We start from the raw sequence: 12,871 nt of genomic DNA on the forward strand, positions 1-12,871 counted from the left end.
TCAATACAGTGATCCTGAAAAAGGCAGAGGTTGATAGCTTTTCAATAAACTGAAAAAGACAAGTTTTAAATGATTGATATTGCATGACTATAAAGCTTAGTTAGTGTTCCTGTCATGCAAATGTTGAAAAAAGGGACACCGTTGCATCATACTTACAATAGTTGTGCGTTTTTCATTTATTGGATTTACCCCAGATATACTCGTAGCCATATAGTTAAACTTACAAGCAAAAGGATAACAATGTTTTGAACTTTGATTTTCAGGCTCCTTATCTCACCATCCACTGCAGCTTTGAATATGAGACTGCCTTCATTTTTATAGACCATCATAAAATATAACTTGCAACTATTAATTATGCAGATTCTTGTCATGTCACTGCATTATTATTGTTTTGCTCCTAAAAACTGAATTTTTAATTTTTAAATTCACGTTTGGCTTTCAACACTTCCTGAATCCTTTTGGGTATACTCTCAATCAGATTCAAGCATAGCGCGACCGAAATCTGATGCTAGGTCTCATCTACATGTTCCCAATGTTGATGCATACTGCTCGACTAATTTGTGTTGTACTGTATGCAGGTTTTTTTTTTTCCAACTCTACCCCCAAGTGTTTAATTGGATTGAAGTCTGGAGACTGTGGGGCCAATCCTTCACCTTTACTCCATTGTCATTCAACCATTTCTTATCCAATCTTCTGGTCGTTGTCCTGCTGGAACAATAAGTCTTCCTTTTCATACCAATAGTACTTGAGTGTACAAAGTAACTCGTATTGTATGATACTCACATATAGCTGAGCATTGAGACCACCATTGGTCCTGATTAAGTATCAAACACTTTTGGCTGTAAGACATCACCAGGCTTCCTCCACCAAACTTAAAGGTAAGGTGTTGCGGTTTTTTATTTTTGTATTAAAAATAGTGATTATGAAATAAAGTATTTTTAATACAAAATTAAAATCGCTGCTTATTTAGTTTTTATTTAATTCTAATTTTACTGAAGGCACTGGGGGCTGCCATGCTGGATTTGCTGTGAGTAACGACAGTTACTCCTTTTTGGCAGCCCATGTGCATAGAGAACAGTGGTCAGGATCCGACCCCATTTAGTAACGTTCGAGTAGGCGTCTGCTGTGACCTGGACGCGCCCCCTGGGCTGTCCAGATAACAGCAGAGGGAGGAGATCGGCGCCATCATTGTGGAGCTCACAACGTATGCTGTTTGCTCCACTTTACCCCTGTCAATGTGTGAGTGCGGGCCGCCTACCCTCCCCTCCCTCTGCCGTTACCATCTCCAATGACACCTCCTCCCTCCGCTTTACCCAGCCCCCGCTCTGCTACTGCTGCCACCGCCCCTCCCCCGCTGTTACTGACTCCAATGACACCCCCCTCCCTCCGCTCTACCCAGCCCCCGCTCTGCCGCCGCCCCCCGCTGTTACAGTCTCCAATGACACCCCCTCCCTCCGCTCTACCCAGCCCCCGCTCTGCCTCCCGCCGCCGCTGCTGTGTGTTTGTGTGCCTCTGCATGTGAGTACCGGCGCCCCTCCCCCAACCACCGTCGCTCAACTCCCCCTTCCGCCTGCCACCTGTCGGCCTGTGTGTGTAATGGTGATACTGTCTGCTGAGCTGTGTATCTAATCCTATCCTGTGATACTGTCTGATGAGCCGTGTATCTAATCCTAGCCTGTATGATAGTCTGCAGAGCCGTGTATCTAATCCTATCTTGTGATACTGTCTGCTGAGCCGTGTATCCCTATCCTGTGTTATACTGTCTGCTGAGCCGTGTATGTAATCCTATCCTGTTATACTGTCTGCTGAGCCGTGTATCTAATCTTATCTTGTGTGATACTTTCTGCAGAGCCATGTATCTATTCCTATCCTGTATGATACTGTCTGCAGAGCCGTGTATCTATTCCTAGCCTGTGTGATTCTGTCTGCAGAGCCATGTATCTAATCCTATCCTGTGTGATACTGTCTGCAGAGCCATGTATCTAATCCTATCCTGTGTGATACTGTCTGCTGAGCCGTGTATCTAATCCTATCCTGTGGCAGACTGAGTGCACGAGGGAAACGGGACTTAGAAAAAAAAAAGAGAAATTTTGCAGACTTCCGAGATCTGACCGGCGTCGGCAGCCCCCTGTATCCGAAAAGGGCTCCAGGCAATCTCGCCAGAGAGTCCTTGGGACTTTGAATAATTTTCAACATTCTCAGACTTCCGTAGTCAGCGAGCGCTGACTATGCCGGAGGACTCCCGAGCCGCGGATTGTTTTTCGCGCGTGTCCCGCTGGTGCCTGGGCCCCGAGGGGAAGTTCTCGGGCCAAAACGCATCGATATCGCGTGTGCGTTTCTTTGTCCGGGGGACCCCAGACTGCCATCCGTACGCGTGGAAGTCGAGCCCGGATTGTTTTTCGCGCATGCCCCGCTGACACCCACGGAGCTCAAAGGGGAACCCCTCGTTGGCATGCCTGGGCCCCTAGGGCCACGAGGGAAAGTTCACAGGCAAAAACGCATCGAAATCGCGTGTGCGTTTTCTTTGTTTTTTTGTCCGGGGGGCCCCCGGGCGAATTCTGGACTGATTCCCCCCGTGATTTGGATAAAACCTGAACATTTTCAGGCCCCCCGCGACCTTCCGGAGGTGCCGGGGCCCCCGGGGGCCCGAGCGGGGCCCCGGGCACTCTCGCCCGACTGCCCTCGGCGCTTGGATGAGAACTGGAAAATTTCAGGCCCCCGCGACCTCCCGGAGGCGACGGGGCCCCGGGGGCCCGAGGGGCCCCGGGCGCTCTCGCCCGACTGCCCTCGGCGCCTGGATGAAAACTGGAAAGTTTCAGGCCCCCGCGACCTTCCGGAGGTGACGGGGCCCCGGGGGCCCGAGGGGCCCCGGGCGCTCTCGCCCTACTGCCCTCGGCGCCTGGATGAAAACTGGAAAGTTTCAGGCCCCCGCGACCTTCCGGAGGCGACGGGGCCCCGGGGGCCCGAGGGGCCCCGGGCGCTCTCGCCCGACTGCCCTCGGCGCCTGGATGAAAACTGGAAAGTTTCAGGCCCCCGCGACCTCCCGGAGGCGACGGGGCCCCGGGGGCCCGAGGGGCCCCGGGCGCTCTCGCCCGACTGCCCTCGGCGCCTGGATGAAAACTGGAAAGTTTCAGGCCCCCGCGACCTTCCGGAGGTGACGGGGCCCCGGGGGCCCCGGGTGCTCTCGCCCTACTGCCCTCGGCGCCTGGATGAAAACTGGAAAGTTTCAGGCCCCCGCGACCTTCCGGAGGCGACGGGGCCCCGGGGGCCCGAGGGGCCCCGGGCGCTCTCGCCCTACTGCCCTCGGCGCCTGGATGAAAACTGGAAAGTTTCAGGCCCCCGCGACCTTCCGGAGGTGACGGGGCCCCGGGGGCCCGAGCGGGGCTCCAGACAATCTCTCCCAATGTTCCCCGGCAGTTGGGAGAAATCGGTCAAAAAAAAAAATTCCGTCAGACTTCCATCATCCGGGGGGGTGTCGGGGCCCTCGGGGGCCCCGAGCGGGGCTCCAGACAATCTCTCCCAATGTTCCCCGGCAGTTGGGAGAAATCGGTCAAAAAAAAAAATTCCGTCAGACTTCCATCATCCGGGGGGGGCGTCGGGCAGCCTCGGAAGCCGAAAAGGGCTCCAGAGAATCACGCCGGAGAGTCCTTGGGACTTAGAAAATTTTTCAGGCCGTTCAGACTTCCATGGTTGACGCCTCTTAACTCGAATCCGACGGACAGTTCCACGCGTTTTGACATGTCCTCGGTTGCAGTACCCCAAAGCGGCCAGAGGGGGAGCCAAAGGAGCAAAAAAATCTGTAGAACCGGGATGAGGTCGAATTTGCCTGCCGCGTCCGCCCGGCAGTTCCAGGAGGGCGGGTAGTTCGCGGGACCGACCCGGCTTACGCGGGGGGGGCTCCCAACGGCCCAAAGACACTTCATCCCACGCCTCCGGGAGATATATGTGAGAGAAGAGCGCCTCTCCAGACTTCGAACGCTCTGCTCGACGAACCGGTACTCCGAGCGATGCGCGAACTGCGGCTCGGGGACCCCTTCCGGTTGCGGGTACGCGCTCTGGCCTCTCCCGCAGCTCCCGGTGGGGAGTTTGCCAGGCGCGGGGCCCGGAGTCAGAGCGCCCCCCCGACCGACGCAGCCATCCGGCGGGCTCCGGTTCGAAGGTTCCGGTCCGAAAGACCCCCTTCCCTTCCGAGCCCCTGCGTCGTCCTCTTCCGATCGATTTGGCGAAGCGCTCCCGGGCGGGGAGGTGGCGCCGCACGCTCGGCCCGGGCTCTGGAGCCCGCGCCGGTCACAGGCGAGCGGCCCCTTCCTCCCCCCACACCCGGGGTTTCACCCTCCTTGCGATGGCGCGAACGCGCTGGCCGCCCCCCCCTCCCGAGGAGGCGGGCGGCCTCGCGGTGGCGAGTTTGAAACGACCCGAGCGTCGAAAAGCGGTCCGACGACCCGCACGGGCGAACGGCGGGGACCTACCCCGCGACTTCCTGGCCGTCTACCGGCGGGGGGGGTCGCGCGAGGGGGCCCGTCGTCCGAATCGCTCCCCGTGCCGGGAAGCACAAAGATCTTCTCCGAGGGCGGCCTTTTTTCTCACGAGAGCTTCCCAGCGGGAAAGCGGCGGCGGCGGTTGGCGTTTCCACTCCGCCGCTGGGCTATCCCTTTTGTTCTTACCCCCGGTCTGTCCCGAGCCCCTACCCCCTACGGGGAGGAGACGACGGAGGCGCAGAGGGTGCGGCGCGGGTCCCTCGTGAGCGAAGGGTGTGTGGGGGCGTCCCCACTGGGGCCTGTGTACACCTTCTGTGCTTCTTGACTGTCCTCCACGAGGCGGCTTGGAGAAGGGGGAGAAGCGTGCGAGAGTGAAGAACGAGAAGGGAACCCGAGGGTCCCGATGGAGAAACCCTGCTGAAAAGGGCGAGAAACCCAGGGTGGAGGTAAAAAAAAGGGGGCCCCCCACGCGCTCTGTTCCCCCTTCCCTGTCCCGTCGGCAGCTGGGCCCACCGCTGCAAAAGCCACGGGAGGCGAAAAGAAAAGCAGAAAAAAAGTCCGTAGAGGAACGGGTGCGAGAGCGGGTGGAGGACTAAGCCGGTAGGGCGACGCCGACACGGCCAGGCCAAGCATCTGGGGAGACCTCTGAGTCTCCCTGGTCGCGCTGGAGCCGCGGTGGACCCTGAAAGCCAGCCCCCTCTCCTGCGACCCCGCGCCCTTCCGCTGGTCGGGTTGAGGACCCCCACGGCGGAGGTGGGACTAAGCCGGATGGAGGAGCCGCACCAGGTTCGCCCACTGCCTCGGATGCCCCCAACCCCCAGCGGTCCCCTCTGTGGGGTCGCCCGGGAGCGGAAGGTGTCTCGGCGGGTGGGTGTGGCCCGTGGCGACCCTGGCGGCCAGTCTCCTCGCTTCCGCGTCTTGCTGGGGTGGCTTCCGGATGCCCTTCCGCTCCGGGCCTGCCTGTGGACCGACGACCCCTCACACGCGTGAAGGTGGGACTAAGCCAGACGGAGGAGCCGCATCAGGCCCCCATCGCCTCGGCCCCGTCCCGTTCCCCAAGTGGCCGAGGGAGCGGCGGGCTCTTGGTGGGGTGCCCGTGGCGACCCCTGAGGCCAGTCTCCTCGCCTTTGCGTTCCGCCTGAGGGGCTTCTGGTTGTCCGCGCGCCTTTTCCGTAGGGCTCCCTTCTGCGGTGCCCTCCCTCTGCTGACGGGCGGCCTCCTGTCACGTCCTCCTCGCCGGGTGCCGCTCCCCTGCGCGTCCCCCTCTCTCGGTCTCTCTCTCCGCTGGCTCCCCGACCTCGACGTGTCCATCCCTCGGCCGGAGCGTCGCACGGTCGCCGACGGGCTACCTGGTTGATCCTGCCAGTAGCATATGCTTGTCTCAAAGATTAAGCCATGCACGTGTAAGTACACACGGACGGTACAGTGAAACTGCGAATGGCTCATTAAATCAGTTATGGTTCCTTTGATCGCTCCAAACCGTTGACTCGGACAACTGTGGTAATTCTAGAGCTAATACGTGCAAACGAGCGCTGACCGCCAGGGATGCGTGCATTTATCAGACCAAAACCAATCCGGGGTCCCGGGCGCGGCGTCGGGACGGTCCTCCGCGGCCTCCCCCCTGCCGCGCTCTCCCCGTAAGCGTTGCGACTCTGGATAACCTCGGGCCGATCGCACGTCCCCGTGACGGCGACGATCCATTCGGGTGTCTGCCCTATCAACTTTCGATGGTACTTTCTGTGCCTACCATGGTGACCACGGGTAACGGAGAATCAGGGTTCGATTCCGGAGAGGGAGCCTGAGAAACGGCTACCACATCCAAGGAAGGCAGCAGGCGCGCAAATTACCCACTCCCGACCCGGTGAGGTAGTGACGAAAAATAACAATACAGGACTCTTTCGAGGCTCTGTAATTGGAATGAGTACACTTTAAATCCTTTAACGAGGATCTATTGGAGGGCAAGCCTGGCTCCAGCAGCCTTGGGAGGAAGAGGAGGAGCTTGTCAGTTGCTGCTGGAGTCTGTGGGGAGAGGACGTCTGGAGGCTTGCTCTGCTCCTCCAGAGCTCAGCCACCCTTGCTGCCTCTCCCTTCCCCAGGGGAGAGGCGGCGTGCTTGGGGCAACATGGAGCCCCGGGCCCCCACCTCCCGGTTGCCGTCTGCGGGGGGTGGGGTACAGAGACTGGAGGAGCCGGTGAGGAGATCGGCTAGGATACGGAGGCCAGTGACCAGGGACCCAGGGTCGGAGGGGACCCCAGCCCCAGGACCCGGGACCCAGGAGGCCAGCCAGAGGGAGAGTCGGGAGCAGGATCGAGCCCAGAGTTGTGAGGACCGGAATGAGGACCGGAGCCAGGACCAAAGCCTGGTGACTCCCGGACAGGGAGTCACTAGTGAAGTGGAGGAGTGGGGGGGTCTTAAATCCCCGGGAAGATACGGGAACATATGCCCGGCGTATCCGGCATATGTTCCTTAAATATGAGACCTTGGGGCGGCAGGTAAGTGATTTGCAGGAGAGGTTGATGGACGCCAGGTTCGCCCGGGACCATGGTCCTAAGAGGAACCGGGAGGACCACAGGGCGACCATCAAACGCCTCCGGGCAGAACTAGAGGCGGTCGTCGGTTTCCGTGAGGGGATCCTTAGGAATTCGGGTCCCTTCGCGGAGAAACTGCGAAACGACGACCGCTTCAAAGCCATGAAGGGGGCAGTGAAGCCGGGAGTCAGTGGTGCGGTGTCGGGGCCTCCGGGGCCTTCCGGTGTGGGGCCTGTTTTGGCTCCATTACCGGAGGGGGCTCCGCTCCCTGTGTCGACGCAGAGGCCGGGGAGTCCTGGGAGGGGAGGTGACCCGACCTTGGCAAAGCTGGGTAGTGCCGATTCCAGCGGCGGCATGGTGGCATCCCTCCACGTGGCGCTCCCGCGACCGGAAGTGACGTCACCGGAAGTGCCGCTACCGGAAATGACGTCACCGGAAGTGCCGCTACCGGAAGTGACGTCACCGGAAGTGGCGGCGCGGGTACCACAACCGGAAGTGACGTCACCGGAAGTGGCGTCGCGGGAAGGTGCGGTGCCGGAGGTGGCGTTGTTGAAGGTTGGGGGCGTCCAGGAGGTGGAGGGTGGCCAAGCAAACCGCATGGCTCCAGCCACTGGTGCTATGCCTTCTGCAGTGACTGGCCGTGATGGGGGAGCAAGGCCCAGCAGCACAGCCAGGATTGCGGGGGGTGCTGCTGGGGATGGGCGGGCTTCCCCTAGTCGTGAGCAGGAGGAGCCAGTGGCACGGTGGAGTCCGAAAGGCGGTTCAGGGGCCCGGAGGCAGAACAGGAGCCCTGGGGACAGAGAGCCTGGCAAGGACAGACACTCTCCTGCTGGCACTAGCCGCCCCGGAGGGTCAGGTACAGGACATACCTTTAAGTGGCCCGGACAAGAGGTGAGAAGAAGTGAATGTGGAGAGGATTTGGACTCTTTTAGCTCATCCTCCTCAGAAGGGGATGGGCTACTGCAGGCAATCCGGCACCTCGAGTCCCCTATGGATTTTTCACAATTCTGTTTTGGGGATGAGGTGCCGGAAGAAGGAAAGATCAGGAAAAAGAAACACAAGATTCACCGAGTGAGGGAGGTGGTGGGCTTCCGATACACATCTATGTCAGATTCGGAGGCCGCCACCTCTCGAAATAGCCCAAGACGCCGCATGCCCCGGGGTCCCGCAGGGGGCAGGGGGCATGTGTCTGACGGGGAGCGGGGGAGGACGCAGGGGACAGTGGGCCCTGTTGAATCCCCTGCTCCGGACCTCTCCAATATGGAGGACTTCCCGTCCCTTTCCTCCCCTTGTGCCCTGGCTGTTTTGGGTTCAGGGGGAGGGGGGGCGGGGGTCAGTGGGGAGGTCCACAATAGTATTGAAATGGAGGAGCTGGAAGTCGAGCCCGACCCGGTAGGTGTGGTTTCTGGACAAGCATCGGGGGTTGTGGATGAGAGGACGCCTGGAGAATTGAATGCAGCTTTGTTGGCTGAGGCAGCTTTTGAGAGGGCAAGGCGTGAAAGGAGGGAGAAAGAGGCAGAGGAGGAAGAGAAAGTGAGGAAGGAGAAAATGAGGAAGCAAGAGGAGAGAAAGAAGGGGGGAGAGTCTGTTGTGGGTTCTGCTGCCCCCCCAGTGGCAGCGGCTGGCTCCTCAAAAGCCGGTACGTATGCTCAAGCGGCTGCTGCTGGGGAGAATGGACGGAGGGTGGCTGAGGTTTTGTACGACAGTTTCGAGGCAGGTGACTTGCAACATCGTCTCCTGAGCGCCCTGAAGAGAGGAGAGGAGACTATGCAAGTAGGGGATGAGGTGATAGACCTGTCGTTTTGGACAAAACGACATGGGCTGGCGGCTTTCCAAGATAGAGAGCGGGAGGGACCAATTGAGTGGTCTCTTCCTACAGCAGGGGGTCAGGGTGCCAAGAGGAATACGGTCCGTTTTCGCTGGTCCAGAGTGAGCGGTGAAGCCTGTCCCTGGAATTGCCGGGACAAAATAGCTGAGCTCCTAGCGAAAATGGGCTTCAGGGGTCAAGATCTGGCTGCTTTCATCCAACCTGTTGGTACCCTTGATTTTGCGGCCAGTTTCATGAGACCAGAGGGCATGGAACTCTTCTGGTCTCAGTATGAGCTGGCCAAGCATACCCCTGCATGGAAAAATATCATAGCGGAAGCGGTCTCTCGGCAGACCATGGTGAAGACAGTAACGGTCATTACAGCAAATGAGTTACTGTCTTGCGTTGATATCATGACCTGGATCAGCCGCTACGGGGAGGTGGTCCAGGTCCCCGAGAAGATTCGTGACCGTTTTGGTTTCTGGACTGGAGGCTGGATCTTTAAGGTAAAGTTAAAGGTTTCAGGAAACTCTGTTACCCACATCCCTCCCTCAACGTTCCTGGGGAGGGACCGGATCCTGATTCACTACTGGGGGCAGCCGAAGGTCTGCTACAAGTGCGGTAGCCCCTCCCATTTCAGCGCTGGCTGCAAGGCACAGAAATGTGCCTTGTGTGGGGGGCTTGGTCATCTCGCCGCCACGTGTCGGGCCATTCGGTGTAACCTGTGTGGGGATCTGGGTCATCCATTCAGCCGGTGCCCACGCTCGTTCGCCAATGCGGTCCTTCGTAAGACCGCGGCTTCACAGGGTACTGAGGAGCCCGCGGCAGAGGGTACTAGCAGAGGTGAGCAGAGCACTGGTCCGAGGAAGGAAAAGAGTGTGCCCCCCTCAAGAGTGAGGCGAGCGGAACAACGCCGGAGGGAGAGAGAGCGGGGTGTGATGACCTTGCCCTCTTCCTCGGGGGCCCCTGTGGCTGAGGATCTGGGCAACGAGCTGGATGAGGAGGAGAGAAGGATTAGAGAAGAGGAGGACGCCAACGCCTCGCCTTCCTCTTCTGGGGAAGAACAGGAAGAGGGGGCGCAGGCATGGCAACAGCAACATCGTAAAAAGAAGGGTAACAAGAGTAAAGCCAGGAGGGGGAACAGGAGGAGGGGGTCTAAGACTCCTTCTTTGGAGTGGGACCCCTCCGGAACATCTATCCTGGAGAACCCTCCTGGTGAGTCATCTACCCAGTCCAGTAAACCGAAGGAAAGTTCTATTGCCTCGCCTCGGGTGGTCCTCTCCAACCGGTACCAAACCCTGGATGAGAACATCCCTCCCTGCTCAGGTGGGGAGGAAGAGGGTGAGGTGCCGGGGGCTGCGGACAATGATGTAGGGGCCTTGGGGGATGATGGATCCCCACCTCTGGGAAATCTCTCCTTAGAGGGTGGGATCGCCCCAAAACCGCCGGACAAATTGAGTGATAGGTGTATGGATGTATCGGTGTGCTTGAAGCGAATGGCCTCCTCACATAGTGAAGAGGACTCTGGTGGTGGTGGGGGTGGGAAAAAGTTGGCTGTCGAGTTTCATCATCCTTGATGGCGGCACTCACCCCGTTGACGCTGGCAACCATTAATGTTGCCAGCATTAAGTCAGATGCGGCTAGATTTACGGCCTTTGATTTTCTCGGCCGGTTTGATGCCGACATTTTGTTTTTGCAGGAGACCAGGTTGACTGACCAGTCAGCCTTGAAGAAAGCAAGGCAGGAGTGGACCCATGGTCCCTCCTACTGGTCTCTTGCGGCCGAGCCGTATAGCGGGGTGGCGATCCTTTTCAAGATCGCAGAGGTCACATGCCGACGGATTATTGAGCTCGAAATGGGACGGTGTCTGATTTTAGATGTGCTTATGAAGGGTCAAGAGCTTCGGCTCATTAACATCTACGGTCCCCAAACTAAGTGGGATCGGAAAAGACTCTTTATAAGGATCAAACCGTTTCTGTTTTGTAGCCGGCAGGTGGTCTTTGGAGGGGACTTTAATACTATCACAAGGCCCCGAGATAGAGGAGGTTCCAAGGACCGGCTGGCATACGACAGCGTGACGTTAAATAGTGTAGCTAGTGAGGCTCGCCTGGTTGATGTCCACATCAGGACTGATCCAGGCCACTCGGGGTTCACCTATTTTAGAGGTAGTCAGTGTAGGAGTAGGATAGATAGGTTCTATTTAAAGGAGGAAGCCATTTTCTCACCGTTATCGGTTGTGGAAGTGGAATTCTCTGATCACTGTCTTATATGTTTTTCTTTGAATGTTGCAGAGACCCCTCGGATGGGAAGAGGCATGTGGAAATTGAATTCATCACTCCTGGAGGAAGCAACTGTGAGACAGTCTTTTGAGGATTTTCTTCAGAGCCAGGTACCATTATTGGGCCTTTGTAGCACTGAGTCAGAGTGGTGGGAGATGTTTAAATATCGGGTGGCGAGATTCTTCCGACAGCTTGCCAACCTCAGAAGCTTGAACAGGGATCGCCTGTATCATAGCCTGAGGAGGAAACTCGAGACCTTAGTCTCGGCTGGGGGTGACCGTGAGGAAATCTCCAGGGTGAAGGCCTTGCTCAAGAGGTGTCAGTATGATAGGCACATATCTTTGGTCTTTGAGAGGGATTTCGGGAAATATCGCTCGCCCGACCCCTACAAAGACTGTAAGATATCAGTGAATGGTAAATTGATTGTGGGTCTGAAGGATAGTACGGGATCTTTGGTACGGTCCAAGTCAGAGATCCTGGAGGTCGTCAGATCTTTCTACTCTCACCTCTTGGGGAGGAGGGAGCCTGACCGAGAGGGGATTTCGGCTTTCCTGGCTGAGACCATCCCCATGTCAGGGGTAGACCCCTCGCTTGGTGCTTTGACAGAGGATATCAGGGAAGAGGAAGTGAGACTGGCCATTGATGGGCTTCGGCCTAAGAAATCGCCAGGTCCGGATGGCTTAACGTCCGAGTTTTACAAGATCTTTAAGGACTCTTTAGTCCCCTTATTGACGAGGGCTTTTAACGCATGCCTTTCCTCGGGTGTGCTACCAAAATCAATGAGGAGATCAGCTTTGATTCTTTTGTCAAAAGGTAAAGATCCATCGCACATTGAGAATTGGAGGCCCATATCACTTCTCAATGTGGATAGAAAGATTTTGGCAAAAGTGCTTTTCACTAGGTTGGTGAAATTTGCACCAGAGCTCCTTTCGGAGTCCCAGCACTGCACTGTTCCTGGTCGAGGCGCTTTCAGCGCTGTTCTGGGTGTCCGGGAGGCCGTGGAGCAGGGCAGGGCGGGTCTTTGGAACGGGTATTTACTGTCCTTGGATCAAGCTAAAGCTTTTGACCGGGTTGATCATGAGTATCTCTGGTCCACTCTCTTGAGATATGGTCTGCCGGGTGGGTTTGTTAGCTGGCTACAAACATTGTATCAAGGGGCAGAAACTTTCCCGTTGGTGAATGGTTGGGTTGGACGGCCTTTTGTGGTGGGTTCTGGTGTTCGCCAGGGTTGCCCGCTGAGCCCACTGCTCTATGCTTTTGCAATTGACCCCTTCATCCGAAGGATAGATTGTGGGCATTTGAGGGGGGTTCGGATGGGTGATCCTGGCCCACGGGAGGTCACGCTGAAGGCAGTGGCCTACGCAGATGATGTCACTGTCTTTGTCTCTTCGCAAGAGGAGGCGGGGGTGGTGTTGTCGGAAGTGGAGCGCTACTCGGAGGTTTCCGGGTCCAGGATCAATCAGGATAAATGTGAGAGTCTCTGGCTGGGTGGAGGAGAGCCTGATTTCAGTCTCCCGGACACTCTACCGGAGCCCCAGGAATATGCCAAGATTCTAGGCGTGGAATTCGGCCAGGGTGATTACCCAACGCGAAATTGGGATAGCAGACTTCAGATTGCCGCTCAGAGAGTGGACCGCTGGAAGGGTTTAACTCTGACCCTGAGGGAAAGGGTTGCCCTGTGCAAAACTTACTTGCTCCCTGTGTTGCTTTATTTGGGCAGTATTTGCATTTTGCCAGAACCTCTCTGGACGAGGGTTTACAGCCTGTTTTTCCAGCTGT

This window comes from Anomaloglossus baeobatrachus, chromosome 3 (assembly GCF_048569485.1).
Source record: "Anomaloglossus baeobatrachus isolate aAnoBae1 chromosome 3, aAnoBae1.hap1, whole genome shotgun sequence".
NCBI classification, from domain to species: domain Eukaryota; kingdom Metazoa; phylum Chordata; class Amphibia; order Anura; family Aromobatidae; genus Anomaloglossus; species Anomaloglossus baeobatrachus.